Genomic DNA, 27,388 nt, shown 5'->3' on the forward strand with positions numbered 1-27,388 from the left:
CAGAAGCTTTAGGAATGTGGAAACTGTACCCAACCTGAAGCAAGATTTTGGACGAAGCCCATAATTTAGATGTGTGTTGTTAGGGTTGTCTAATTTGTTTCTATTTACTAAAGAATAATTAAATAGTTACATATATATTTTTTTTACTTTCTTCTACTTCAGAAATTGGCATATATTTCCTTAGCAACTAAGTAGAACTGCATTTTAGGCTTGCCGCTTTCTTTGATTGCAAAAAAAAAAAAGGTCACAGTTTCTCCTGCTCTTGTCAGCTAATCACCAATCAGAGCTGGTCAAGCTGAAAATAAGCTTATTTTCTGAGGATTTCTAGTCACATGCCTGTGTTGATAAAAGTTTAGACCACTTTAAGGAGTGCGCTCACGCTGCGTTGCATCTGTTAACTCAACATCTAGCAAGAGATCAAATCACCTGGAGTTTGCGGAGCGTTTGAAGTGTTAACTCAGGAAAGCACATGTGGGACAAGGTTTCACACCGGATTAGCACATTTTCCCACGCTGGCTTGTTTAAAGGTAAGGGTCGGATGAACACAGGGAGATACCAAAATGTCGCCAGAGGTGCAAAACTGTATTATTTATCAGGAGCACTTAAGGTAAGAAAAATACTTCAATCAGATGCAATCTTGTAACGGGATCACTGTTTGTCAGCTGAGATGGTAAACCACCAATATTTACTTAGCAAAGCTTTTTATAATCAATAGTAAAAGCTTTATTTTGAATTTTTTCTACTGAGGATTGACACTTCTTGCTTATCATTTATGCATAACTGATTAAATTGTTTTCTTATTTTACTATCCTTTTTTTTTTTTAAACTTGAAAATCAATTCCATTCCTGAGTAAACCTGGACCACTTATTAAAAACCAGAGAAACATCTTAGCTAACTTGTGGTGACATCAGCTACCATGCAGCATCCTTGCATTCTCTGCAAGAACACACTTTCAATTTTATTTGCAAAGTACATTCTTGCCAAGTACGCATCGTCTTGCGTACTTGGGGATTGACAAAAGCCCTCTGACTTATAGATGTGCTTGTGGCTCATCGATTTGTGGCTGTAAATAACACATCCTGGTATATGTTTAATATAGACGACACAAAAATAAAGAATAAGGCTCATTTGCGTGGCCTTGGACTTGTCCCTGAAGAGACTGCATGAAGGTGGACATGGATCTGGGAGACAGGGAGACGATGTCGTGTTCGACTGGAGCAGGTGGATTAAGAGGGAGTTGAAACAATCCCTCTTATGAAACCTCATGTCCATTTCACAACGCTGAGTAAGTGATTAATTCCCCCTTTGGTATTTCCCAGAACACTGTCCAAGTAGAGTTCAAGTGTTTTTTTTTTTTTGTTTTTTTTTTCTCATGGTGATCTCATATTTCACCCCTGAAATTAGGCTAAAAGCTCTCTGAAGGATTAGATATCTAATGGTCCCCAGCTTGTTTTTGCACCGTATATTTCCTGTATCAGTCTTCATCTCTCGTTTTCCCACCTCTTGTCTAGATTTCCCTTTATTGATTTATTTCTACTTATTTCTCACTCTGGTGCCTGCTCTTCCTGCAGCTCTCTGAGCCTGCTCTCATCTCCCCATCGTTGCGTAAGCGACACATTGCTTCTTTTATCCCTTTGTTCGTTTCATTTTTAATTTTTTTTTCCGCCATACTACTTATCAGATGCTAACATCCTAGCAACAATCTTCTGATCTTTTAACTATTAAATTAACCGCAGTTCAGTTGGCTACGACAAGTTAATTAAATTTACCACAATTGATAACCATATCTTTTATATTAATGGGTGCACAATGCATGCGCACCACTAGGGCCTGATCTTCAAACGGTTAGCACGTATAAAAACAGGCGCAAACCTGATAGCGCGTGCCAAACTGATCTACAATCAGCAGGCAACCAGGATTGCATCAGCAAAACGTGGAGAATAGCAGGCCCAATAAATTTAGCTTGTCTGCCATCATAAATATGCAAAGCATATGGTGATCATCAGAAAGTGCAAAATACTGGGTGGAGGATATGCAAATGTAACGACTTACCAACCGCAATTCGATTTATCAAACCCGAACCAGATTGCAAATGCTGCTTTTTTTGCCCAAATTTAGCACATTTGGAAAGGAGGAGCAAACTGGCACTCAAAACTGTCTGCGGTCACCATGGAGAGCAGGAAGCAGAGATTTCTTGTCAAATATGTGGAGCATTTAAAGAACACGCAATAAGAAGAATTCAAGTTTTTGATGAAGACGACATTATACTTATCCCAGAAATGACTAAAATCAACTTTTTCGAGCTTTACCTCATCAAAAACAAACCCAGAGAATTGCCTTGGTTCTTTCAGGCATGTTTGAGAATTCATCTAGTCTCCCATGGCAACCATTCAGCTGTGCAAAACGCCTGGTTGGACCTAGCACCGCCTTCGAGTCGCAGCTCCTCCTCAGAGCTGCAGACAAGAAGCTTAAGAAGTTTCCAAGCCTCTGCAGCACTCAGGAGGTAAATCATATCTAACTGATTTGCTAGCTGATGAGGAGCTATCTTAAATGTAATCGGATTGTTGCTTTTGAGTCGGGACGCCGACAATCGCATGAAAAAACTTTAACTAATCAAGCTTTTACACTTTGCTCTCTTTAACCAATCGCATCTCTGCAGGACTCGTAGGGGTTTTTGCTCCAAGCTAATCTCTCGTGGCGATCGAAAGCTGAAGGCCCACCGACTCCGTCTTCCTGACTTTCACTCCTCTGTCTCCTGGCAGCCTGTTGCCATGGCAACCTCCGCTCAGCAGCGAGCCAATGCAGCAGCAGCAGCAGCAGCCTAACGTGCGATACAGCCCTCTCCACTGCGCACCAGTGTATCTGTGTCACTGTCACAGGCCCCCACTCTGACCCACTGCGCTCAGACCCCCCGCCCCTCTTCCAGACGCCTCTTTACAGGGCGCATCAGGTGGACAGAGTGGTGGAAACGGCACATTTGAATTATCGTTCCATTTACATTAAACAGGCCTGCTTCTTTTATAAGACACACACACACGCACACACACACACCCACACACACACACACACACAAAATAAAATGACCATCAGTTAATCTCCACTTGACTTCACCACAACAGTTGCCCTTGGCCAAATATAATCGCCTTTGTGCATTTGTGTCGTAAAGTCTTCTGTTTATACATGTTCCAAATTTATGCCAGCAGGAAGAAGATAATGACTCGGTGAATGTGTCCTTGGAGGAATGAAGAGATTTCAGGAGAAAAAGGAAGAAGGTGGTGGGGGGTAGAGGGAGAAATGGGGGAAGATTATGCAGAATATACAGCACATAAAGCAGCAGGGGGAAATAAAAGTGCTTTGAAAGTGTGACATGCTGATTGTTGCAGGAAGCGGGGGAGGATATAGATTCTGATTACTAGATCTAACATGTTAAAGCCACAGATTGTCGACGACTTTGAGAAAGACAACCCAAATCTTAATTCGTGTGAAATCTTGACACAAACTTCTTTTAGCAGTCTAAGGAAAACCCAATACAAGCCTCGATAGGGAGTGATCAAAAATTCACAAAAACATTTACAGGTAATTGACTTCATTTAGTCTAGTCTCAAGTTTTTAGAGCCAATTTAAATTTACGTAATGCATAACTTCATACAGGAAGTGCATTTATTTTGAAGCATTTGTTCGCATCTCTGAAGGGACGGGATTAAAATCTGTAGATGTTTCAGTTCAACGTGTTCATTTCTTTACTACAGTATGCATCATGCAGTGTTCAGAGACTTCCCTTCTCCTGACGCTGATCCCAGGATCCCGGCTACTAATTTACAAGCTTTGCTGTCGCCTTTAAACAGAAAGTGTAAGTTTTCCAAGGTTCTCAGTAAATTGCGAGTTAAAAAGTGACGCACAAAATGTAGAGAATTAACCTGCTGTGCGTCTAAATAAGTGGCTCAGGAAAACACTTTTATTTCAAATAGCTGAAAGTGACTTTATACTAATGTTACATTGGCGCTGAAGGTAGCATGATGTTACGGCCAATACTAACGTGTTAAAAACCATTTGTAGTCAGAGGTCCAAGAACACCCCGGTTAATGAATTGAATTTGTCCTCTAAAAGTGGAATGAAGTGTAAATGTCCGAGCTAACCTAACTTTGTCATTACACATCAGATTGTTGATCAATGTTTCAGTGATTATGTTTCAAAACAGCTGGGATTGTAGCCTAGATTTTAAGGCACTCAGTGTTTCGGCTGTTGTGACGTTTTCTGGAAGTTTGTTCCGGATTTGTGGTGCACAGAAGCTTGAATGCTCCACGTTTGGTTCCGGTTCTGAGGATGCAGAGCAGAACCAGAACCGGAAGACCCGAGAGGCCTGGAAGGCTGGTGCAACAACAGCAGATCTCCGATGTATTTTGGTGCAACGATATTTTAAAGTCCACTCTCTGAAGCTTTAGGGAGCCGGTGTAAAAGGATGTGGGAGCCTTAAGTCTGGTTCTGAACTTTGGTGTTTTTAATGTGGTTGGAGAATAAAGCAGAGAGCTGCTGTGTCACACAGGTCTGAGTGCGATCCATGATCTAATCCACACACACCTGCACATAAACTCTAACAGAGCACTACAAATTGTCCTAAAAACATTGGAAAGAGGTAGAAATCTGTGTAAACAGAATATGAACCAAACTGACCAAATTAATTTTATGCTACTCTGTGCTTCCTGCTGCCTATTTGGATAATGAGGCCATGAGTTATTTAAAGTCACTGGGAGGGGTTGGGAGGTGGTGGGGGGGTGAGGCAACACAAAAAATAATCTAGCAGAGAGAGAGAGAGAGAGAGAGAAAAGAAAACCTGAACGTCTGCCTTTAGCCTCGGGCTCATTGTCATCCCTAACAGTTTCATGTAATATTAACATGCCAGAGCAGAGGAGCAGAGCCTATCATGCAATAACCGCCGACGGTTAGGACTACATCCGAGCATGGCATGGGGGGAGATGAGGTGCTTAGAGAGCATCCCTATTTCTCACCCAGTGGCCTACATTCACAGACAGGTGGACCTCAGGCCCCACAATCCCACCCTGAGGGCCACGTCTTATTTGGTCTGTGTCACATTTGCTATGAATCTTTTCTTCTCCTTGAGCTCCGCAGAGTTATTGTTACCATGGTAATACTAAAAAAAGCCTCTGGTATTTAATGCAGTTGCAGAGAAGCTATCATCAAAGCCATCTGAGCTCAAATGGAACATGTGAGGATTTTATTTATTTATTTATTTTTTCCGGGTTGCAATTTAACAAAGTCTTTGGATTTATTTCTACATCTTTGCCTTTTGTCACGTTAGTGCAGACGGTGTGCTAATTATCATTTTAAGGGGTGTTGTTAAATGTACCCACGGTCTACAAAATGTACACCTTTGTTAATTTGCAGGCCAACAAGTCACAAGATAAAATCAGAATAAAATTCAAGTTATTTCCCAGTGGATTCATAACACCTTCACATAAATCCAGCAAAAAGCAGGAGAGAAAAAAAAAAGCAAGGCAAAATTACTGGGATAATTTGGATGTTTTGAATTGAAAGCTTGAACAACAAAATTGCAAAAATTTAATCTGAAAATTTATTTAGACTGACAGAAAGTTTTGGCTCATTTTAATTATTCAAACTGAAACTTTTTATATTCATGTAATGCCACATCAGCGGATAGTCATAATTTCACAGGAGACTATTGTTGTGTTTGCCAAGCAACATGTGTGTTATGCTAACTTTTCACTTGCCGAAACTGCTTGTTCCATTAATCCACCAGATTAGCAGCTTCCGCCGCTTGGAGAATGTATTCAGTTTTATGCAAATTCATGGCAAAATGACATCTTTCTAGTACATTTGAACTAATTAAAACTGGAAAAAAAACAAAAAAACTGTCAGAACGTCACTTAACACAATCAAAACTTGTCTTTCAAAGGGACATTTTGGATTTGCTGTTTATAAAAGGGTGAATCTAAAAGTTGGACCCAGAGGGGAAAAATGAAAGTTTTTTTATACTGGTAAAAAAACAAACAAACACCATTGCAGTTTGTGAAGCACCTAAAGAGAACAAAACACATAATGCGTTTCCTGGCAGAGAGAATGCTGAATATAAAACTAAAGTGGCATAAAAAGGAGTTTAAAACAAACAAAAAAAGTCCTGTATAATCCCTGTGGGATCCCCAAACTTCAGCATGGTGAAAACATTGCTCATATATTAATGGAATTACCAACATCACTAAACATTACGCTTCTTCACATCCTCCGCTCTTCTTTCCACTGCTCTCGGATGGAGTTTCTTCTGCACTAACAGGAAGTGATGTCGTTCAGAAACCAGGAAGAATTTCAGATTTAGGGCCTTTACAGTGGTGTTTGGCATCATTATCGTGTACGCAAAACGTTCATTGTCACATAACTTCTATAGTAGCATAATTTTCATTTAATGCAACTTGAATTCTGGGCTTCTGTTGTTGCTCAGCATCCACAGAGCCTCCTGTGTTCTTTGGAACTGTAGAGCAAATGTTATTTTAGCTTTTGAGACATTAATGAGCTGCTTGCTGTCGTACAAAACTATATTGTTGCTGTGGCTGTGTCAAAACAACTGTTCAAAAGTAAAGCATCTGCAAAAATCACTCCAGCTGCACAACATCCCAATCCAGAAAAGATATTTGTAAGAAAAAAAGCAACATTTCAGTCATATTAGAAGGGATAAAAGCTTTAAAAGAATAAACCAGAATAAATGTAATAGACACTCTGACATCCCGCCACCTTGAGTGGAACAATTCTAAAATATACACATAGTTTGATTTAATCTGCTGAACTTCAACTCGGAGTTTTAACTAGGCCATTGAAAGTGATACTGATCGAATATTAAAGAAATATAAACTGTCTGGCCTCTCTTAACGTCTTACCAACTAGTTGAACAATCAGTTTCAAAGCTTTTCAGTTCCACAAGGTGGAAGCAGACCGGTAGGGGATTTTCAAATTTCCATCTTTTTGCCACTATTAATAAGCCCTAACAGTGACACCTCCTGCGATTTTGTGCTTCTTAAGGCATACGGAGGAATTGATATTGATCAAACCGCAGAGGCATATCATTCAGCCTCTTAAATTAAACAGCTTGGTGTCATGATTCGTGGTTGTGAGTGGTGAGGGAGACGCCGGGGAACCCAGGTAGTCATGATGAAAAGTAATAATTTAATGAAAAAACCAGGAGGAACAACTGAAAATCTCTGGCAGCACAGGAACACACACAGACGTGAGACACGACGAGGATCCGACAAGGAACACTGACAACAGGAGGGACTAAATACACAGGGAGGGTAATCACAGGAACGACACACAGCTGGGATCAATCAAGACAGAGACTCAGGGGAAAACAGGACTAGACAGACAGAAACTACACAGAAAACACAGATCCTAACAGTACCCCCCCCTCAAGGGGCGGCTACCAGACGCCCTAACAGAAAAGTCCAAAAACCAAAACAACCCAGCAGGGTGGGCGGAGGGGCGACGGCAGGAGGGCCAGAGTCCAGAAAACAGTCCAAAACAGGAACAGAAAACAGTCCGGGGGCCGCCCACGGCACAGGGGGCGAAGCTTGGGCCGCGGTGGGCGGCCTCTTCGACGCAGGAAGCGAGGAGGCGGGTCCGGCGGTCTCCTCCGCCGGCGCAGGAAGCGAGGAGGCGGGTCCGGCGGTCTCCTCCGCCGGCGCAGGAAGCGAGGAGGCGGGTCCGGCGGTCTCCTCCGCCGGCGCAGGAAGCGAGGAGGCGGGTCCGGCGGTCTCCTCCGCCGGCGCAGGAAGCGAGGAGGCGGGTCCGGCGGTCTCCTCCGCCGGCGCAGGAAGCGAGGAGGCGGGTCCGGCGGTCTCCTCCGCCGGCGCAGGAAGCGAGGAGGCGGGTCCGGCGGTCTCCTCCGCCGGCGCAGGAAGCGAGGAGGCGGGTCCGGCGGTCTCCTCCGCCGGCGCAGGAAGCGAGGAGGCGGGTCCGGCGGTCTCCTCCGCCGGCGCAGGAAGCGAGGAGGCGGGTCCGGCGGTCTCCTCCGCCGGCGCAGGAAGCGAGGAGGCGGGTCCGGCGGTCTCCTCCGCCGGCGCAGGAAGCGGAGTCCCGGAGGCGGGTCCGGCGGGCGTCGCCGGCGCAGGAACCAGAGACGTGGAGCCGGGTCCGGCGGTCTCTTCCGCCGGCGCAGGAACCAGAGACGTGGAGCCGGGTCCGGCGGTCTCTTCCGCCCACGCATGACGAGGACCCTCTGAGGCTCAGGTGGGCCGGCTGGAAGGCCGGCTGGAGGGCCGGCTGCAGGCTCCGGAGACTCGGGAGAAGGGACCAAGTCAGCAAACTCGGGAGGAGGGGGCACTAGAAACTCTGCCGGCTCAAGGGGCGGAGTCTCGGGAGGAGGGGGCACTAGAAACTCTGCCGGCTCAAGGGGCGGAGTCTCGGGAGGAGGGGGCACTAGAAACTCTGCCGGCTCAAGGGGCGGAGTCTCGGGGGGAGCAGACTCTGGAAACTCGGGGGGAGCAGACTCTGGAAACTCGGGGGGAGCAGACTCTGGAAACTCGGGGGGAGCAGACTCTGGAAACTCGGGGGGAGCAGACTCTGGAAACTCGGGGGGAGCAGACTCTGGAAACTCGGGGGGAGCAGACTCTGGAAACTCGGGGGGAGCAGACTCTGGAAACTCGGGGGGAGCAGACTCTGGAAACTCGGGGGGAGCAGACTCTGGAAACTCGGGGGGAGCAGACTCTGGAAACTCGGGGGGAGCAGACTCTGGAAACTCGGGGGGAGCAGACTCTGGAAACTCGGGGGGAGCAGACTCTGGAAACTCGGGGGGAGCAGACTCTGGAAACTCGGGGGGAGCAGACTCTGGAAACTCGGGGGGCTGAAGCAAACGCCGCCTCGGCGCAGGAACCGGAGGCAGCGGGGACAGACGATGCCTCGGTGCGGGAACCGGAGGCAGCGGGGACAGACGCTGCCTGGGTGCGGGGACCGGAGGCAGCGGGGACAGACGCTGCCTCGGTGCGGGGACCGGAGGCAGCTGCAGGCGGGGCCCAGGGGCCGGGACCTCCGGCGGCTCAGGGCTGCGGTGATGGCTTTGCCCAGGGGCCGGGACCTCCGGCGGCTCAGGACGGCGTCGACGGCGTGACCGCGGGACCGGGATCTTCGGCGGCTCAGGGCGGCGGAAACGGCGTGACCCAGGGGCCGGGATCTCCGGCGGCTCAGGGCAGCAGTAACGGCGGGGTCCGACTCCCGGCGGACAGAACGCCAGCCGAGTTCCCACCCAGGGATTCTGGCTGGCTGGAGCTCCGCCACAGAACTCCTCCGCTCTAGGTCCCCGCCGCCGCCTCCGTCGCGGCCCGCGTTGCCTGGGTGCGTCGAGGTCCGAGGCGAGACCAAGTTCCTCCAGCAGCAGCGGAGAAGGCAAGATCTCTACGTCTTTGTAGAGATCCCGTTGAGCCAACTCCAACTGCTGCTGGAACCAAGCCTCGCTCCCCCACACGCTGGCGTCCTCACCTCTTTTCTGGTCGGATCCTACTGTCATGATTCGTGGTTGTGAGTGGTGAGGGAGACGCCGGGGAACCCAGGTAGTCATGATGAAAAGTAATAATTTAATGAAAAAACCAGGAGGAACAACTGAAAATCTCTGGCAGCACAGGAACAGACACAGACGTGAGACACGACGAGGATCCGACAAGGAACACTGACAACAGGAGGGACTAAATACACAGGGAGGGTAATCACAGGAACGACACACAGCTGGGATCAATCAAGACAGAGACTCAGGGGAAAACAGGACTAGACAGACAGAAACTACACAGAAAACACAGATCCTAACACTTGGGCTTTTCCAAGTTGTTTACTGGGTGGCTAATAAAAAAATAATAAAACATTTCCCAGTTTTTGAAATGTCAAAGATCATATGATGCAAATTGAAAAAAAAAAAACACTTCAGTTTCACTCTGCTCATTCAAGTAAGACTTTCTATTTACTAGCAGACCGTTCCACTTGATTGAAGTAATTGCGTTGTTTAAACTTTTAATCTAAGCGAGAGCCGCTTAGAGGTAAAGAAGTTTAAAAAGAATATTGATCACTAATATGAGTGAACTACTGCAGCTCTATGAAGAGCAGAAGTTATGCTGAAGCAATCAATATGACATCAAGCAACAGACAGCTGAGCGGTACAATGACTGCTGGAAGAATACCTTTAATTTTCTCGTCTATGAGTGAATACAGCTTAAGATAATTTCATATTCTTGAAAAAGAAACATATCTGTTCAATCTCGTGAATTTCATTTTTAAGAGACCATTCAAAGAAGTTTAAAAAGTCAAGTGAGGAAATGGTGCAGAACTACATGTTCATTGTAATTCATAGTGACAATATTGAATAAGAGCAGCTCAAGTTCAAACAGATTTAATGTTAGCGGTGGGTCCTGATCTCCTGAACTGACCGATCACCGCCCTCCCACTCTCTCTGGAAGAAATAATTCTGCTGCTGCAAATTTAATCCATTATAATCATGAATAACTAAAAACGGACTTATGAACTTCACCGAAAGCAGAGAAAAATGACTCAAAATAATAAAGAGGGAATGTCTACAATCTGTATCCCTTTCAAATGAATCCCATAAATCAAACATTTTTACTTACCTGGATCTCCAGATACATATTATATAGTAGTGATATATCGATGTGTACCATGCAGAAGAAACTGAACATAAATTACTAAAGATTCCACATCGATATTTATTTTGACTCATTGATTGACCCAGTTTGGTCAATAAGATTATTTATCAATGTCATTAGAGATTTAATTTTGTTAGGTGCTTGGAATGTATCAAACATTGTTAAATATGAAATTTACCTTTTGCACTGGCTATTAAGACATATCCAGTTTCAATTACATTCTATTCTGCTGAGACAATTTTGTCAACTCTTTGTGCAGGTCGTCTAATCCAAAATTCAGTGCCAAATAGAAGCAGGAATATCCTTAAAAAATAGAGGAAGCAGCAAATACTCAGTGCCAGAACATTTTTTTTGATTTATTTATTTTCCTTGCATTCAAACATCTTAGTTGAACTCAGCCGTTTGAATATTTCAGGGGGTTGGGGGGGGGGGGGAATAACTTCTTGATAGAGTATTTGATGAATAACCTGAAGCTAATTTCAAGAGCATCAGTGACAGAGCCGTGCCTTTGATGAGTCATGAAGACAATTATGTATAAATATGGTGTGACAAGGTGATGTCGTGTGTGAAATAATAATCTGGCGATTGGGTTTTGTCTAAAAGGTATTAAAAGATAAATCACTTCTTTTTTTTTTACATGCACCAGTACCATTGAGTCTCTCCCTATCTGGTGATGCCTCTTCCTCTCTTCCTCCCTGTGTTCCGGCCGGCAGTCGGAGGCATAGAGGGCGCCATGACAACGGCTTTATTAATCACATCAATCATCAGTAACTCTACGGCGACCAAAGGGAGCTCTAATCGCTTCTCGCCAAACTGACTATTTCTTTCCTGAGAGGCTCGTTGCAGACGGGGGGGCGACTCGATGTGTGTTTCCCATGGATGTGTGTGTGTGTGTGTGTGTGTAAGGCGTGTGGGAGGAAATCTGATTGTCTGCGAGAGTGTTCGGTTTTTGCAGAGGGCACAAAGGAGAAGGAAGATGTCTCCTCAAACGGGTTTATTACAAATGCCGCCAAAATTTATTCCTTTCACTTTTTAATAAGCAACTCCGTCGACTTATCGGAAACAGTCAGCCTTTTAGCCGCTTTTCTCTGAGCCGAATTCCACACGCTTGTTAAATAAAGCCATTATGACATTTTGAAGGAAGAAATTTAGATGTTTACCTCCTTGAGGCATCCCATCCTCTGTCAGTCCAATTCAGGTACACCGACTGGGACGATGTCGCACAGATTAGTCTGCCAAAGAGCCTGCTGGTCTGTTGTTTACCAGGGCACTAGGATTCAGTTTATAGAAATTATTTATGATATCCTTAAATATTTTACAGTACCTTGTAAAAAAAACATTCATACACACCTTGAACCATTTTGCATCTTGTTACTTCACAAGATGTAAGGCAGCAACTTGGATTTTGTGTTTTGAACCAGCACAAAGTGGAAGGACAAGGACATATGGTTTTTATTTCTATTTCTTTCACAGATCAAAGTCTGGCATTTATTCTGTTTCACTCAGTCCACTAAGCCAATAACTTGTAGAACCATTCTTTGACGCAATTATAGCAGCAACTCTTTGTTTTTGTTTTTTTTTTTTATTTATTTTGAAACTTTTGTTCATTTTTCTTTGCAAAATAGTGGGAGCTCAGCCAGGCTGGACAGAAAGTCCCCCTAAAAGCAATTTCCAAGAAGTACATCAGATTCTGAGCGGATACAGGTCTAACTGGGCAATTCTAACAATTAGTAACACATTACATATATATTTTATATTTTTCTTGCTACTTAAAAAGCTTGTGCATTTTTGTGTTTAATTACAGCCTAAAATATCAATAAAACACATTGAAGTTTATGTTGTAAAGAAAAAGAAAGGCCCAGAAAGTAAAACTCAACACATAGAAGCAAAACACAAAGCGAAACATTTTAAAGCCTTTTTTTTTTTTTTTTTTTTGTAATTTTCTCAACATCCCCATAAAGACTATTGAACTTATTGAGTGGAATAAATTTATATAAAGAGTTTTGGTTTTTGGAACTGATTGACAAAAAATATTAAACTTTTCAATGATATTGAAGGTTTGGCAAAGCTTCACGTTAAGAACTACAGGAAAGTTCTAAGTTGGATGAATCAATCTGGCTTGACTCGGTCCAGTGCTTCGTTTTTTGTAAAAAGGATCTCAGCTACGAGGTCGTTGGAGTCCACAGTGAAGCTGTTATATCCAGAGGAGCTGAGCGGCATGACAGTAAACAACGGAGAGCGAGTAATAAAAATAGACAGGAAATGGAATCATGATAGTACAGGAAGTTCATTCAAAAATCTAAACAAGCTAGTAAGGAAACACAAACTGCAGACTTGTTCGCCAAACCTGGAAAAAAGAAAAATTAAATGAACACTTTTCAAAGGCTGTAAAAAAATGTCAGCATCACACAATCATTACCAATAACAAGAAAAAAAACATTCCTTTATACTGAAACCTTATTATAATTAGCTAAAATTATGCAATAAAAAAAAAATCAACAAATGAAATAAATAGTACAAAACATGCTCTTGTTTTGAGATGATAATTCGGATGTCATTAAAGTGTCCTTTGGTTTCTCCAGCATTTTGCAAATTCTGAGGCAACCTCTATTTTTTTCAGAAGTATGTTTTTAAAGATCTTCAGCACTGCAAAACATACAATTTCTACTCATTTGACTTTTACTTGATCAGTCAGGGCTCTGTTTTTTAATATAATCTAAATTTGGATGCTGCATGCCTAATGCTAATATGTTAAAAAAAAAAAAAAAGCAATAATGAGCATGCTAGTATTTGGCTATTACACAAATTTTGTATAACAGATTTAAGTGAATTATTTCTTTAACGGAAAGAAATTAAAAAAATAATCAGAGGGAATGCAAAAGGCAGCTTTTAAAAACCTACCCAAACTAACTCGACCCTACGGGGCAAGTTTCTGTTTTGAAAAGCTAAACTTGTGGTTGAGCGATCGAATCAATCTCCTCCTTTCACAATATTTGTATTGTTTAAACCGTCGTGTCGCTCACTGTCGTACATTCCGGCGTGTCGTCAGTCAAAAAGCCTTTCACAGGAAACGTCTAAATAAAACATTCACAGCATCTCAGCCGCTCTGCAATTTCCAAAAGCTCAGACCGAAAACGAACCAGGCTCACCGTCCATGAAAAATTAACACTTAGTTACAGTCCCCAGCATCCCGTTTCACAGAAACAAGGAACATTTGCATCATGTCATGGGTTTGTGTTTGTGGGATTCCTTGGCTGGAATACAGTGCCTCATTAATTAAACATAACATTGGAGGCATTCCTCACATCATGCGCAGTTTCAGCCTAGCAGGCAGATGGTTCATGATTTCTTAATGGAAATTAAGGCTATAAGCATGAGACGGGTTTTGGTTTGACAGTCGGGCAGGAAGGTGAGAGTCGTGCATCGCTCTGCGTCTACGATTTGTTTTCCGATTAGGATCTGTTTGTCAAGAACCCAATCGTTTAGTTGTTCTTTATTTAAAGTATTTTTTTTATTGTTTCTAAAGCATTTGCATTAGAGTTTCTTTCACAGTGAAAAGAGTTGGTTTAAAAAAAAAAACAACAACCCATTGCTTAGTCAGAGTTGATACCCAAAGGAATCTCAATGTGCTTGATGAAAATTGGCTTTAAAAAATGTAGAACCCATAATCAGTGGAAGACATCTCTTTGTTTCTCGGCTCGAAGGCTCTGATCAGGGTTCTGTCAGCTGGCAAAGAGGCTGTGGGGAAGCCAAGGCTGTGGGCCGGCCTCCATCAGATATCCAGCGACAGCGGGGGCTTTGGCACAGCCTTGACGAGGGGTTCCTTTGATTTTTTTCTTTTTTTTGTCAGCAGTGCCGTGTGTGTGTGAGTGAGTGTAAAATTTTCACAGGGACACACATGCCCAGAAAACTAGTATTTCTTTTTTTTTTTTTTTTTTTAATCCACTCTGAAGTCAGGGACATTCTCTTACTTATAAAATTAAGCGATAGTTTCAGGCTTTTGAAGTTTTCACGAAGCTGTTCCAGAACCAGAAGCTTGTACTTTGGGTCCTGAGGTTTGTTTTTTTTTTCTTTTACAACATGTATAATATATGTTGGTGGGGTTTTATTTATCTGTTTTGCAGATGTTGCCCTACATGTGCCACATATTTAAAAAATGAATAAAGCAAAGGGTTGTTTTTTTCAACACCGTGAAAACGTGTTGCCCCCAGCAGACTTTTTTTCTTTTGTCACACCCAATTTTCAGATTATTAAACACTTTGTGACATCAAAGATATTTCTAAACTCAAGAGTTTATTTAGTAGGGGATAAAAGCTCTTGAAATCAATCTGGCCCCAAAAGAATGCATAATTACAACTCTTTGTTAGATCATGAATTACCTGCAGTTGATCACAATATGCTGGTTCAATTTCACCAGTCACACATAAACTAATAGCTGTCAGTCCCGTTAATTTTAGAAATCACTGTTTCGGAAGTTGTCTGACAACATTAAAAATGAAATTAAGTGCTAAATAAATAAGAAAACGACTGAATGACTAACAATCAGGTTACAGTTTCAACAAACTCATGGTGATACATCTTTCTGCTAGTGCTAGAGAAACTATGACCAATTAGAACATTAGAAAAACTCACTTTAAACTCCAGTCCAGTCTTTTAGATGGAAATGTGCCTTGCAGCCTTATTAAGGCAAAACATTTAGAGGAAAAAAAGACAAAAACTTGTTGATCATGTTTCACACATACCAGGAATTAATGCCACTTTCTTGGGTTTATAATGAAGGACCAGCACATTCACATTCACACGTTTTTGTTAATCACAGCCTTCTGTCAAAGCAAAGTTAATGAAGACTCTTATTTTTCATTAAAGCCACTTGTCCACCATCAGGCTTCCTCGATAAAGGCGATCTACCCAACCTCTGCCCAGTCGTCCCGGCTCCCTCGCTTCATGCTGTGGAGGAGCCGCTTTTTGCTTTCGTGACTCACAAAGGCTCGCTAATAAAGGTCAGCGGGCCACTCAGTACCGGCGCCGGCTTCCCCGCCCTCACCTCACTGCCGGCATGCCTAGGTGGGCCCCATATGGGGGAAAGGAGGGCTGACATATGGGTTTGTCCGCTGGTTCCACGGTGGCCCCACATGGACCCCGGATAAATGAAGGTAATGGATGGATGGGAAGTAAATAGATGGTTGAACTGATACAGCCACCTCTATACAACTGGCAAAGCTATAAGAAAGTTACGCTTTGTAAGGAGTACTGAATGGATTTGTTGATTTCTCATAGAGAGTTATCCTTGGAACTGACCAAAGTCAAGGTTCATGGTTCAGGTTCCCCCTTTTTTTGACACCACAAGATTATGAATCGTTCCTCCTTCATCCCAATACATACAATTATGTTGTTTTGCAAAATACACATCATTTTCTCAAATTTGGACGCGTTTTTCGACATAAATGGCAACGGCATTAACAGTCAGACAGCTGCTTTGGAGTTAGGCTGAAACTAAATGAATCTAAAATTTCAGACATGCAGAAACTTTATGTTTAAACTAAACATGTTTATGTTTCAAATCAACACTAAATCTAATTCCAGATATCATTCAGTTCATTATATTATTTGTTCTAGTATGAATGCTTCATTCCAAGAGATCAATTTGGGAGATTGAATTGATTCTTGATTTTAAAACCAACTTGAATTGGTGTGAAATTGACTAGTTAACGGTAACCGGACTTCAACCCAGCTGAACACCTGCAGTAGATTTCTGAGCTTATTACCGCCTCGTTTCTTCTCAATGGTCGCTCTTCTCACAGGGCTGATATGAAGGTTATTGCCGTTTCATTACACCACAGGACTTGTTTGCATGTCCATGCATATGAAGGTTTTTGTCAGGTCCCCTTCGTCAGGCCAGACAACGGCATATGAAGCTGATTGTGGGGATGTTGCAAGATCTCGTGTCACCAGATCTCGTAATAATAAGGCGCCTTGGTATTTCTCATCAAAGTGTCTCATCAATCACTGTGCAGTTGCTGTCAGTGTGTGACTTCGTCTGGTGAACTAAGTGCAAGCTGCTATTATGAGCCCTGTGTGCAAACTTGAGTGGCATGTACAGTTAAGCAGACAGGCGTCTCCAGATAGATAACGAGCCAATGTAAAATGAGCATCACTTTCGGAGAAAGGAAAATATTTACCTGTTGCTATACATCATTTTTTGAGTAAATTTCATGATTTGAATTGTTTCTACTCCTCCACAACAATTAAGAAAAACAAAACTATTCATTGTCATTATACACATATAATAGCTGACCAGTGTTTTTTATGTCTTCAGCTGTACTGTGACAATTCGTCTTTTTTTATGACTGCCAGGTTAATTGGTCTATCTAAATTCTGTATGCGTGCATGATTATTTGCCCCCTCCATCTCTGCGACTGTCCGGGGTTTACCCCGCCTCTCGCCCATTAGCCGCTGGAGATAGGCACCACTGTCCCTCATAACCCCATGAGGGATAAGCATGTTGGATAATGGATGGATGCCGACACCCTAATCTTTACCTTTCCCCCATGGATTTTCTGTCAAATTTGAGTCAGCACTCTGGTAAAAGATTGCCCTAAACCTACCATAAATCAGCCAGGAGGATAAATAATTTTGTATTTTGCTCAAAACTAATTCACCGGTTGTCAGGCTGACCAGCAACATTTGGTTTTAAAAGCATTAAAGAGAATCTCACCATGTTGGTCAAGTCACAGAGAGCAATGGATGAAAAAAACATTAATGCTGTGTGAATCAGGACGGTCCAGTGAAGTTACTGGCAACCATTAAGGGGAGCCTGAACATCTGCAAATCCCTTCCTTGGAGCTGCGATCTTCAAGTCGAGCTTCCTCCCTTCCCACACATCTCCCCCGTTGAACCCACCAGACTAGTGGCAGCAGGAGTTACAATTAGCTCACTGGTCAAACTGCAAGTCTACTGAGCTCCTCATACGAACTATTTCTCAGTCCAACGGTCCTAAGAACGGTTGTTGACGGCAGGAGAAGGAGCGTTGTGGTGATGACGCATCGGCGTTTTTTAAAGAGACATAGGTCCAATTTTAAGGTGATAAATTACAAAGTCAGTTTTCATTTAAGTCATGTTTGCTACATATGTCATTTTTACACCAACTGAAGGAAAAAGCCACTTTACTGTGCTATAAAATGGGAATATGTCTGGAAAATACATCATACATCCCCTTAAAGTAACATGATTTTTACACTTTTCTTTCAGGGCAGGGCAGCCTGTTACATTCAATAAAATATAACATTGAACTGTAAATTGTACACAAATTAATAATCAGAATGCAGCTTATAAGGTTCATAATGAATATATTAGTTTAACAAATGCGTTTTGTGTTGTTTTGGCCTTTAATATTATATATAGGGATAAAAAAAGGTTTCGTCTGCCTCATTGTAATCAGACCATGTTAATTCATTCGTAGTGCTTTGAATGGTCTAGATTTCCTTTGTTCTCCTAATTGGTATAATTCAGATATATATGAAGATATGAGTAGTAATGAGTTTTCAAGCGATTAACTGTGTGTCACTACCACTAGTCATTATCTGGAGATTATAGTTTTAAGCCAGGGTTGTCCACACTGTTTCTCTTTACCGACTCGCTAAAGCAAGAGGAGATCATGGAGGAAATCCTGGCACATTTACAGCGATTTCCTGTTTCACTAGAGGTCTGAGGAAGAGATGATTGTCCTCTTAATGTGTGTTTGACTTTTTAAATTACAGCAGTTCAGGTTTAGAGGGCTGAAGGTACGTCTGGATATTGCTCCGTATTGTTATTGCAGGAATTTTTTTCAAACCATCCCCAGCTCCACAAGCCGTGATAATAAGCGACACTCGTTCTTATTTATTTATTTTTTTAAGCAAACTCGTAAAACAATTGTGCAAGCTGACAACTTTAAAAATGATTTTTTTTTTTTTTTTACGGCAAACATAAAAACCGAAAAGCGTTTTATTTTATTTTTATTTTGTTTAATTTCCGGTAAATCTCTCCAAGCAGTTTCATTTTCACCTGCTGCGTCGGAGAGGTTTCTGATCCGCCGAGGTGTGGCTTCAATGCAAGACGTGATGGCCCGCCGCAGCATTTTTTTGGATAAGAATGATGATTGAGGTCAAAGAAATGTATTAGCTAAACAAATCAATAGTGCATTACAGCCTCCATGAGAGATCCTAAAAAAAGAGCAATATGCAGAGGCGATAAGAGCCCCTCAGCACTCACACAAACACACAAGGCGGAAAATTGCCCCACTGTAGTTGTCATGTGGAAACTACTGGTGTGGTAAATCTGATGAAACCGTATGTTTGTGTGTGTGTGTGTGTGTGTGTGCATGTGTGGAATAGGGGAGATTTGTTTTCTCAACAATGGTAAAATGTTATTACAGGAGCAATAAGAAGGGAAGGATATGACTACTGAGATGTAGTAGGTTGGTTTCTGGAAAGCTCCTTTCAGAGAGATGAGAGGAACCAACAGGGCTGCGTTTGAAACAACAACAACGGCGAAAGCTCCCTGATTTCCATTCAGACAGCTGATGATTAAAATTATTATTACATCTCAGACCATGTGTAGCCGCTGTCGCTGTGTGTTGTGTGCTGCAGAAAGCTGATTGGATAAGCTGCCTGTTTTAGCCACACAACCTCAATCACTTTATTTTCTTAACAAAAAAAGAAAAATAAACACTGGCTGATTTAGCTACACTCTGATTGCTTTTGACTTTTTTTTTTTTTCCCCATGAAATTGTTTTTCTATATCTGACAATTACGATTAACATTTTCGTGGCTTTTTGTCATTGAATAATTCAACAGTATGTTTGTGCTAATTTTCTCTGCTTTCTTTAAGCCAGTTTATAGCAAGAGCATCTTTTTATTGAACTGAATGTCTTTGTAGATTTTTTTTTCTTGAGTGAGAAAAAAGCAACATGTGAACTGATTATGGTAAACATAAAGAAAGCAGAGTGTATGTGTGTGTGTGTGCTTTTTTTTTTAGTTTGTTTCATTGTTAAGCTTGTTATGTTTCTAAGCCTATAGTGCACAGCCTATAGTGGCAGCACATTGATTTGATTTGTTACATTGGTAGATTTCTGTTCAGGTTTTTTTTATTTTTTTTTTTTGGTTGAGGCATTGCCTTTTTGGAAAATCACTCCCTCTGGATTTGGATGTTGAATGTTGCTTTTACCTTTTTACTTTCAGACAGTTGTTATGATCCATAAGCATGGCAATGATGTCATTTTTATTGTTGTTTTTGTTCGATACAACTGGAAGCAGCTGATTGGCATTTTCAAAAGCTCAAATAATACCTAATAAAAGAGAAATTGAAAAAGGAGGCTTCGCTGCCAAACCGTACAGAAAACAGGGTGAAATGAGGACGTTAATTTTATCTCTGGGATAAATACAGTCTTTATAAAACTGAATTGAATCGAATATGCAGAGTTTAAATATTTTGGTTGTTCTTTCAGACCCTACATTTTGCAAACACCAAGCACTTATAAATCCCCCCGCTGAGCGTACAGCATGTACCACGACTTTTTCAGGTGTTTCGTCAGCATGTGTGTTTTATGTGCTTTTTCCGCCCCAAGCTCTGCATCACCAGGTGGCACAGAACCTGCTCATTGCAAGCTCGTTTCCGGCCCATAACCGGCGTGATTTGCTCGCACACATTGAGACTACAGCAGCTGTGGAAGCTCAAACATCCTGTTTCAGCAAAGTTAATCCGCTGCTGTTGTCCTTAAGTCATCAGCTTATACATCTCCATAGAGCGATATAGATATAGATTTTTGTTACAAAAAAAATTACCTAATGGGACGCTGGGAACAACTATCGTTGTGTCCAACTGGTGCAAATAGGAGTTGGCTTATCACTGCAGATATTCCAGCCTCAAATATCGTCTCATGTAGCACAGATGTCCCTAATCCTAACGTCAGCATCCACATTTCAAGAGAAACACTTTTTTTGTTCAAAGAAGTTTCATGGGTGATCAGAGGCTCTTAATAGGTATAATTTCACTTTGCGCCGATCCGATGGTTGAATGACCTAAATAACTGATTCAAATCAATAACTGCATTTGTTGTTGAGCTCATAATCTCTACTTATTATTTATAAAAACATCACACAAGTTTCTGTCCCACATTGGTATGACATCAAGGGGAAGACCTGCACTTAGATTTTTCTACTCAAAGCTCTGGTTGAAACAGATTGTACCTGATGATGTAAATTGCATTAAAGCTCCTCTCTTTTTTCCATAACTCTTGAGGTTGAAAGGTTTTGTTTTTCCTCTGATGTATACTACACCTTGGAAATATTCATATTCCTTGAACTTTTTTTCTCAAAGAGCTACTCAAGCCTGAACCTGAGCTCAGTGTATTTTATTGGCTTGTTTTGTCAAAGACAGACAGTAGCAGTACTTATGAAGTGGAAGAAATGGTGCTGCGTATTTTTTATTCATCCCCCATTTAATATTCTACCCTAAAATAAAAATCCAACTCATCCATCACCTTCAGAAGCATCCTGATTAGAAAATGGTGTCCACATTTTCACAGTTTAATCTAAATCAGATGTTTTGTGAAGGCCTCAGAGGTTTGCTAGAAGACCTAAGGACAGAGCAGACGAAGTTGGAGAGATGTTTAAGCCAAGGCTGAGTTTTGAAACAATAGCTCGAGCTCTGATCATCTCACACAGCACTGTTGAATTAATGATCTGAGGAATGGAAACAGCGTGGCATGACTGTAGACCTACCAAGGCCTGGCTGTTAACCTGAGGCAAGAAAAGCATTAATCAGAGAAGCAGCCACGCTTGGTAAATCTGGAGGATTTCAGCTCAATAGTGAGAACCTGTACACTGTACACAGGACAACCGTTATTGATATGCTCCACAAAGTCTGGCCCATTTAAAAGTTTGCCACTTGCATGTGGGAGAAACGGCAAAAACCACTGAAGAAGTTTGGATCAGATGAGACAAAACCAGACATTTTTGGTCAACACTATTTGGGGATGAAACTAACTTCAGACACCATGTGCTATGGGATTTTTTTTTTCTAACCCTTGACATAGAGTTTTACTGTATGTGTGATGGATTGAAATTTGGTTATTTCAGAGATATATTTATTCTTTTAATGTTAAGAGGTTGTCATGCTTTACCAGCAGCTGATGTAATGGTCAGATGGAACCAGCAGGGGGAGTCTAGCGCTCGCTCTAGTTTTATTGCAGAGCACCGGAACTTCCTCCTTAGATAACAATATACGCTGGAACAGAAGCACAGTGTCCGATTCTTTCATGAAAATATCCCCCTTCTTTAGGTATGAGTATATATAAACACACCTGTAGGTTGTAAATGAGTTTGTTTATTAACTTTTAGAAAGCTCCGAATGTTAAATTCCGCGTTAGCTCTGTTGTTAGCTCCGTTGCTAACATACTGCTGTTTCAACATTGATATTATTTGTATGTTTGTAAGCTAACTTGGACAATAATATACGCTGAAGCAGAAGCACCGTGTCACCTTGTGTGCTTGAATTAAATAAACAAATTACAAGTGAATGCAGCTATTTTTTCCTCTCAACAGCTTCCACATTATGCTATAAATTATTCTGTTCAGCTTGTATTACTGTGAGGATATCAAAAATCCTCAGTGCCCAGTCAAGGCACAAACAAAGATCATCTTTTATCAGGCAATTTGAATCTTATGAGTTCTTCATGATAAATTAAATGAAGATATTTGTGATGTAGTTTGGATGACAGTTTAGTACTTGCTACTATGTTTTATGGGAGATATGTGGAGTAAGTTTTTGCTTCATCTTCTGGTCTCTGGTTGCTGAAAATTATATCTCCGACCATCCGTTTCCTCTCTTGTAAAGGATGATTGAAGGGGTTTTTTCCCCCAAAAGATTTGAAGTAAAAGTCACTTTTGTCAATGCTTGTTTGTTTTTCCGCCACCTTAGCAATGACAGAAATTAGGCATACTGAAGTAAGAAAAAAAGCAGAGCAGCGAATCAACAATGCAGTCAAAACTTGGTTTTGTTTACTATCTGCTATGGTGTGATGTTGAGGGAATGTAATTAGTGAACCCAAAAGCGACACACTGAGAGGTGGGAAGAGTAAGAGAGAGAGAGATGATACATTTCAAAGCACCTGTCTTCAAAGTAACTGCAATCTGTTGTTTTTTCTTTCTTTTTTTTTCTTCATGTACAAAAGATGGTTCCTTCGTTCCCGGGAGGGTTTCTCTGGTAAGCTTTTGTTTTGGCTGACAGTAGAAGTTAGCCTAACATGACTGTGTTTTTTTGATTAAACCTTCGCCTAATCAATCTTCTGTAAAATAGTTTTTCTTTTCCTAGTAAATGTTATCTCAAAAGATACATATGCTACAAGCGCTTCTTGTTCTTCGTGTCGTTGAATTACGCGCACTTAGATTTGTATCTACCTCGATCAATCTACAACTTCACACAGTACCAAACAGCGGGCAGATTTCCTGAAATGTACAAATTTGCTTCTCTGGAGTTGATATCTCCTCTGTTTTGAGAGAGCATCCTCGGCATCAGCTGCACTCCTGTGTATCAGCGCTCTAATTCTCTCGTGCGTAGCCTCTGGTCAGCGCTCCTGTCCAACGGACGTACATAATTCATCCCCACAAACAGTCTTGATCCATTGAAAAGGGCTGTACACTTGTTTAATTACCCTGATTTTTTTTTTTCATATGTTCCTGTTTCTGTCTCAAGGGGACCCCCTTTGTGACAAAAGGAACAATTAAATTTGGGTCACAGCCTCGGGGCATTTGGAAATTAAAACTGTCTCTCTTGGATTATCCCCTGCTAAAATAAAACAGTCAGATTACTCCCACAAGAACGTTTTAGTCTTCTAATTTGCCTAACCTTTACTAGCATTGATAAGAAAAATCCCTTTTGCCGGTATTTCCTCCATTGCTCTTTTCTCAGGCTCAGTTTAGTCTGTCAAAAAATGTCAATGAACTGAGTTTCTGAAATAAATGGTATAACATTCTAATTTTTTTCAGTATGAGTGTAGATTTCTAAAACAACTGAACTAATAATATGGCTGACATAATGCCTGATTTGGTCATTGATTTTTTTTAAAAACGGCAAAAATGTCATTACTGAAGAAGAAGAGGTCTATTGTTGCAAATAAATTAATCTCAGACAATATTTCAGAATGACAAATTTCATACTGCATTAACACAATGAGTACAATTTATAGATCAAATCAGATTATCTGATCAGATCATAAACGTAATGTCCAAGCCTTTCTTGAACTTATAAATGTAAACATTTGTGGAACGGAAAATACGCAGAGAAAATCCAGGCAGCTCAACTGGAAACCACAGACGTCAACAAGCACAACGGATTCAATTAGACTCATAAAATGCAACACTGAATTGTTCTGACCTCTCTGGGGTGTGGTGCTGATTATTTTTAATCTGCCAGCGAACATCAAAGACAATTGTAAATAAATTCACAAAGGTCACACAGAAGTAGCGGCAGCTAGGACAGAGAAACAAACCGCCGACTTTATAGTCTGAATATTACATGAATTTTCATGCAAACATCAGGAACATTTCTCCAGTATAGTTCTGAATTAAGGGTCATAGCAGAAGCTGATGTACAGTTCAGAGGCCTTGTAGAAACAAAGGACAAATCTCGCCGAAGGCGATGGTATGTGGTGAGGTATGTTAACAACATACAAAATGTCATACTCATACTTTCTTCTGGTTCGGTGATTTAATATATATATATATATATATTCCCGCAAGGGCTGAAGGGCTCAGTTTGTTTAACTCTGGCTACACTCTGGGGATTACAGCAAGATGCTCTGAGCATTTCAATTCTCGCCCCACCTCCCCCCATTTTTTGAAGCATCCAGTTGCTTTCAGGAAGGTATTAATCGCTGTGGCATTAGGCGAGACCTTGATGTACAGGCCATCCCTGGAACCAAAGATAATGAAATCAGGCTAAATGAGAAAAATGAAAATAGCATGATAAGTATTCCAATTTTTCACGCACACGTTTAATTAAAAACCATCCAGTCGGACCGTGGAGATGGATTTGTGGTGTAAATGAGGGGAAGGTGACGAACAAGGTCGAGCTCAACAACGAGGATCCATCAGAAAAATCTCATTATGGGGGCGTTCTTGTTTAGGGCGGTCGTCTCTTTCGCCAGCCGCGCTGAACTGCATCTTTTCTCTGGTGATGACTAGATCCTAAGCAATATTTACGGATCAGTGCGTATCAATACATGGGCAAGTATACAATCTAGGATAAATTTATTGAATGATACAGTCTAGAAAGAAACATTTGTTTGTTTGTTTTTTTGTGCAGGTTTATAGATGGAGTAGCACAAGAATATGTACTGGTATAAACTGTAAACTGCTCTATGAATATCCATGGCGACAAGCATTACAGAAACAAAACGAAAGTCAAAACTTCTCAAACGCCTTCTGTCTCTAAATCTCCTTCCCCCTATCCGTCCATATGCTCAGTGTGTTCGAAAGACTTGCCAAAAATTCCTCAGAGCTTCTTGGATTGCAATAGCACGACGCAGATGTAGTGTAGTTAAACATATTCTAGCAAAAGCCTTGAATTTTACACCAAGCATAAGGACAGAAAGCGTACAATTGGATTAAGCTGCAGTAGTTGGTTGAAACAGTGTGCATTTTACCACTTTGGGTCCAACACAGTCAAAACACTACTACTGCTAAAATACTACTACTGACAATTTAGGCCTTCATCAAAAAAACAATTATACTATTTAGGTTTTCAAGCCTACAGGAAGTTTAACTGAAGAACAACATACTATTTCAGAGCAAGAAACATCTTTGGAATATTGGAAAGATTTGTTGAAAGTCAGGATTGTGGATTTCTCAATACCCACCAACAACAATCTTTACATCTGATTCTCTTTGGACCCAACTATCATAGGAAATTATTGAGAAGTAATGATTTGTTGATTTTATGAATTTGTTAGCACAAAGTTACTTAAAATATGTCTAGAGACATATTTTCGATGTCTCTAGAAAATATTTTTAAAGCTAATATAGCGCGGCTGAACCATTGCAAAGTAATGGCCACTTAAATGTAGAAAATGAAGACTTTTAGCTGCTTCCATTCACTAATGACTCAACCGTGGCACATCTTGACAGTTTTTGGGAGAAATGAGATTACAAATTCATCCGGATAACAATGCTGGCCAGAACTGGAGCAGAAAATATAAGCAGTTCGCTCAACTGAGACAATTAACAGGCCTCTCAGACAACGTTTTCCTTAACTAACGAAAATATTTGTAGAGGCTTAAATGACACATTTTAAAAAATTTGAATATTTCTTTTACATAAGGTAAACAAAAAGAAAAAAATAACAGAAACTAAAGTTATGGAGATGCTCGTATCTGCAATTTGAAAGCAACTTTCCCTTTTAGCCAGTTCCACTTTCAAGGAGGGTCACTCTATGCAAAGTCACAAACACAGATGTGAAATTCAGTGTGTACATCAAGAGGTGGTGCTAAACTGCAAGATATGCTCCAATTTGCAGGAAACAGCTGTCAGTGTCAGGGGAGTGTGTGTTCATCCAGCTGTTGCAGATTCCCTAAAAATACACACCCAAGTTTAGGTTTAAATATTCATTCACTGAGGTTTTGTCTATAGACATTGTGACTGAAGGGCTGGAGTCTACTGGGTAATTCAGAGGATGCAGAATTAAAAAGAAAAATTAATGCAAGCGCTGAAATTTCCACGTTTCAAGCTCAGCATAGAACGATGCCGCGTCAAATGCTCTGCGTCATGACTGATGGCATGAACAAAGTAAAACTAAATTCAATAAAGACAGTCTCAATTCACTGAGTGAAGCGTCAAACCAGGAAAGAAATTGCTTAGTTTTTTTTCCACAATTGCCTTTTGCAATTACCGACACCTTTCGTCACTCCCTAACGTTATCAGTCAAAATGCCAGGAAAGAACATCGGCTGAAGACCGCAGCTGCTCGTTTTGTCAGCAGCTAGCTCCTGAAGGAACTGCTGTACTTTCTGGCAGTCGCGTCTCAACCTAATGATTTATCTACTTCCAGCAGGAAGAGTCCCACCTGCTCTACAGCCACCGTCTAATTGACACTGACTGGATGTTATCGCCCAGCAAGGGTCTGCTAATGAGCAAACTGCTGTTGACCACTAACCACTCAGGTTGTTTTTTTTTTTTTTTGCTACCTGGAGGGGTGGAGAGTAACATCCCTGAAGCTGTTTCCCTCCCAGGGTGGAAGCCAAGACTTTCATCATCACCACCAAGGCCTCCTGCCAACCCAAGAGTGAATAATTCACCACCTTCTGGACGGATCCGCTGTTAGAACGTTTCTGCTTTTTCAGAGTGGTATTTACATTTACATTAGAACGTTGTGAAGAGATGGTCTTGCCCCAGGTTTTATTAGTTTCCTTCCAATCTTGATATCTGGATTTACTTACTGATATTTTTTTATTGGCGTTTTGAGCTAATAAGAGCAAAACCTAAACCCGCCACGAACTGCACTGTTGCAAATGTGCGCATTTCTTTTTTTCCAATATTCTGTCAGAGTCAAGAAAACTTTTCTTTCCCCCAATTGCTGTGCTCCTACTAAATAAGAAATGTCATTTGTGTGTGAATAGGTCTGTACAGACAATGCGTTATTAAAAATCACGGCAGAGACGGATGTAAACATTTACACGATGCCATCATACG

General features: G+C 41.5%; 1 pseudogene; it reads left to right on the forward strand.

Annotated features, from left to right (window-relative positions):
* Nucleotides 1-13,891: 13,891 nt before the first annotated feature.
* LOC148157138 (uncharacterized) overlaps nucleotides 13,892-27,388 on the forward strand; it is a 35,192-nt pseudogene continuing 21,695 nt past the window's right edge.

Source organism: Poecilia mexicana, unplaced genomic scaffold (genome assembly GCF_051168715.1).
Source record: "Poecilia mexicana isolate PSO_F unplaced genomic scaffold, ASM5116871v1 scaffold_10, whole genome shotgun sequence".
NCBI lineage: Eukaryota > Metazoa > Chordata > Actinopteri > Cyprinodontiformes > Poeciliidae > Poecilia > Poecilia mexicana.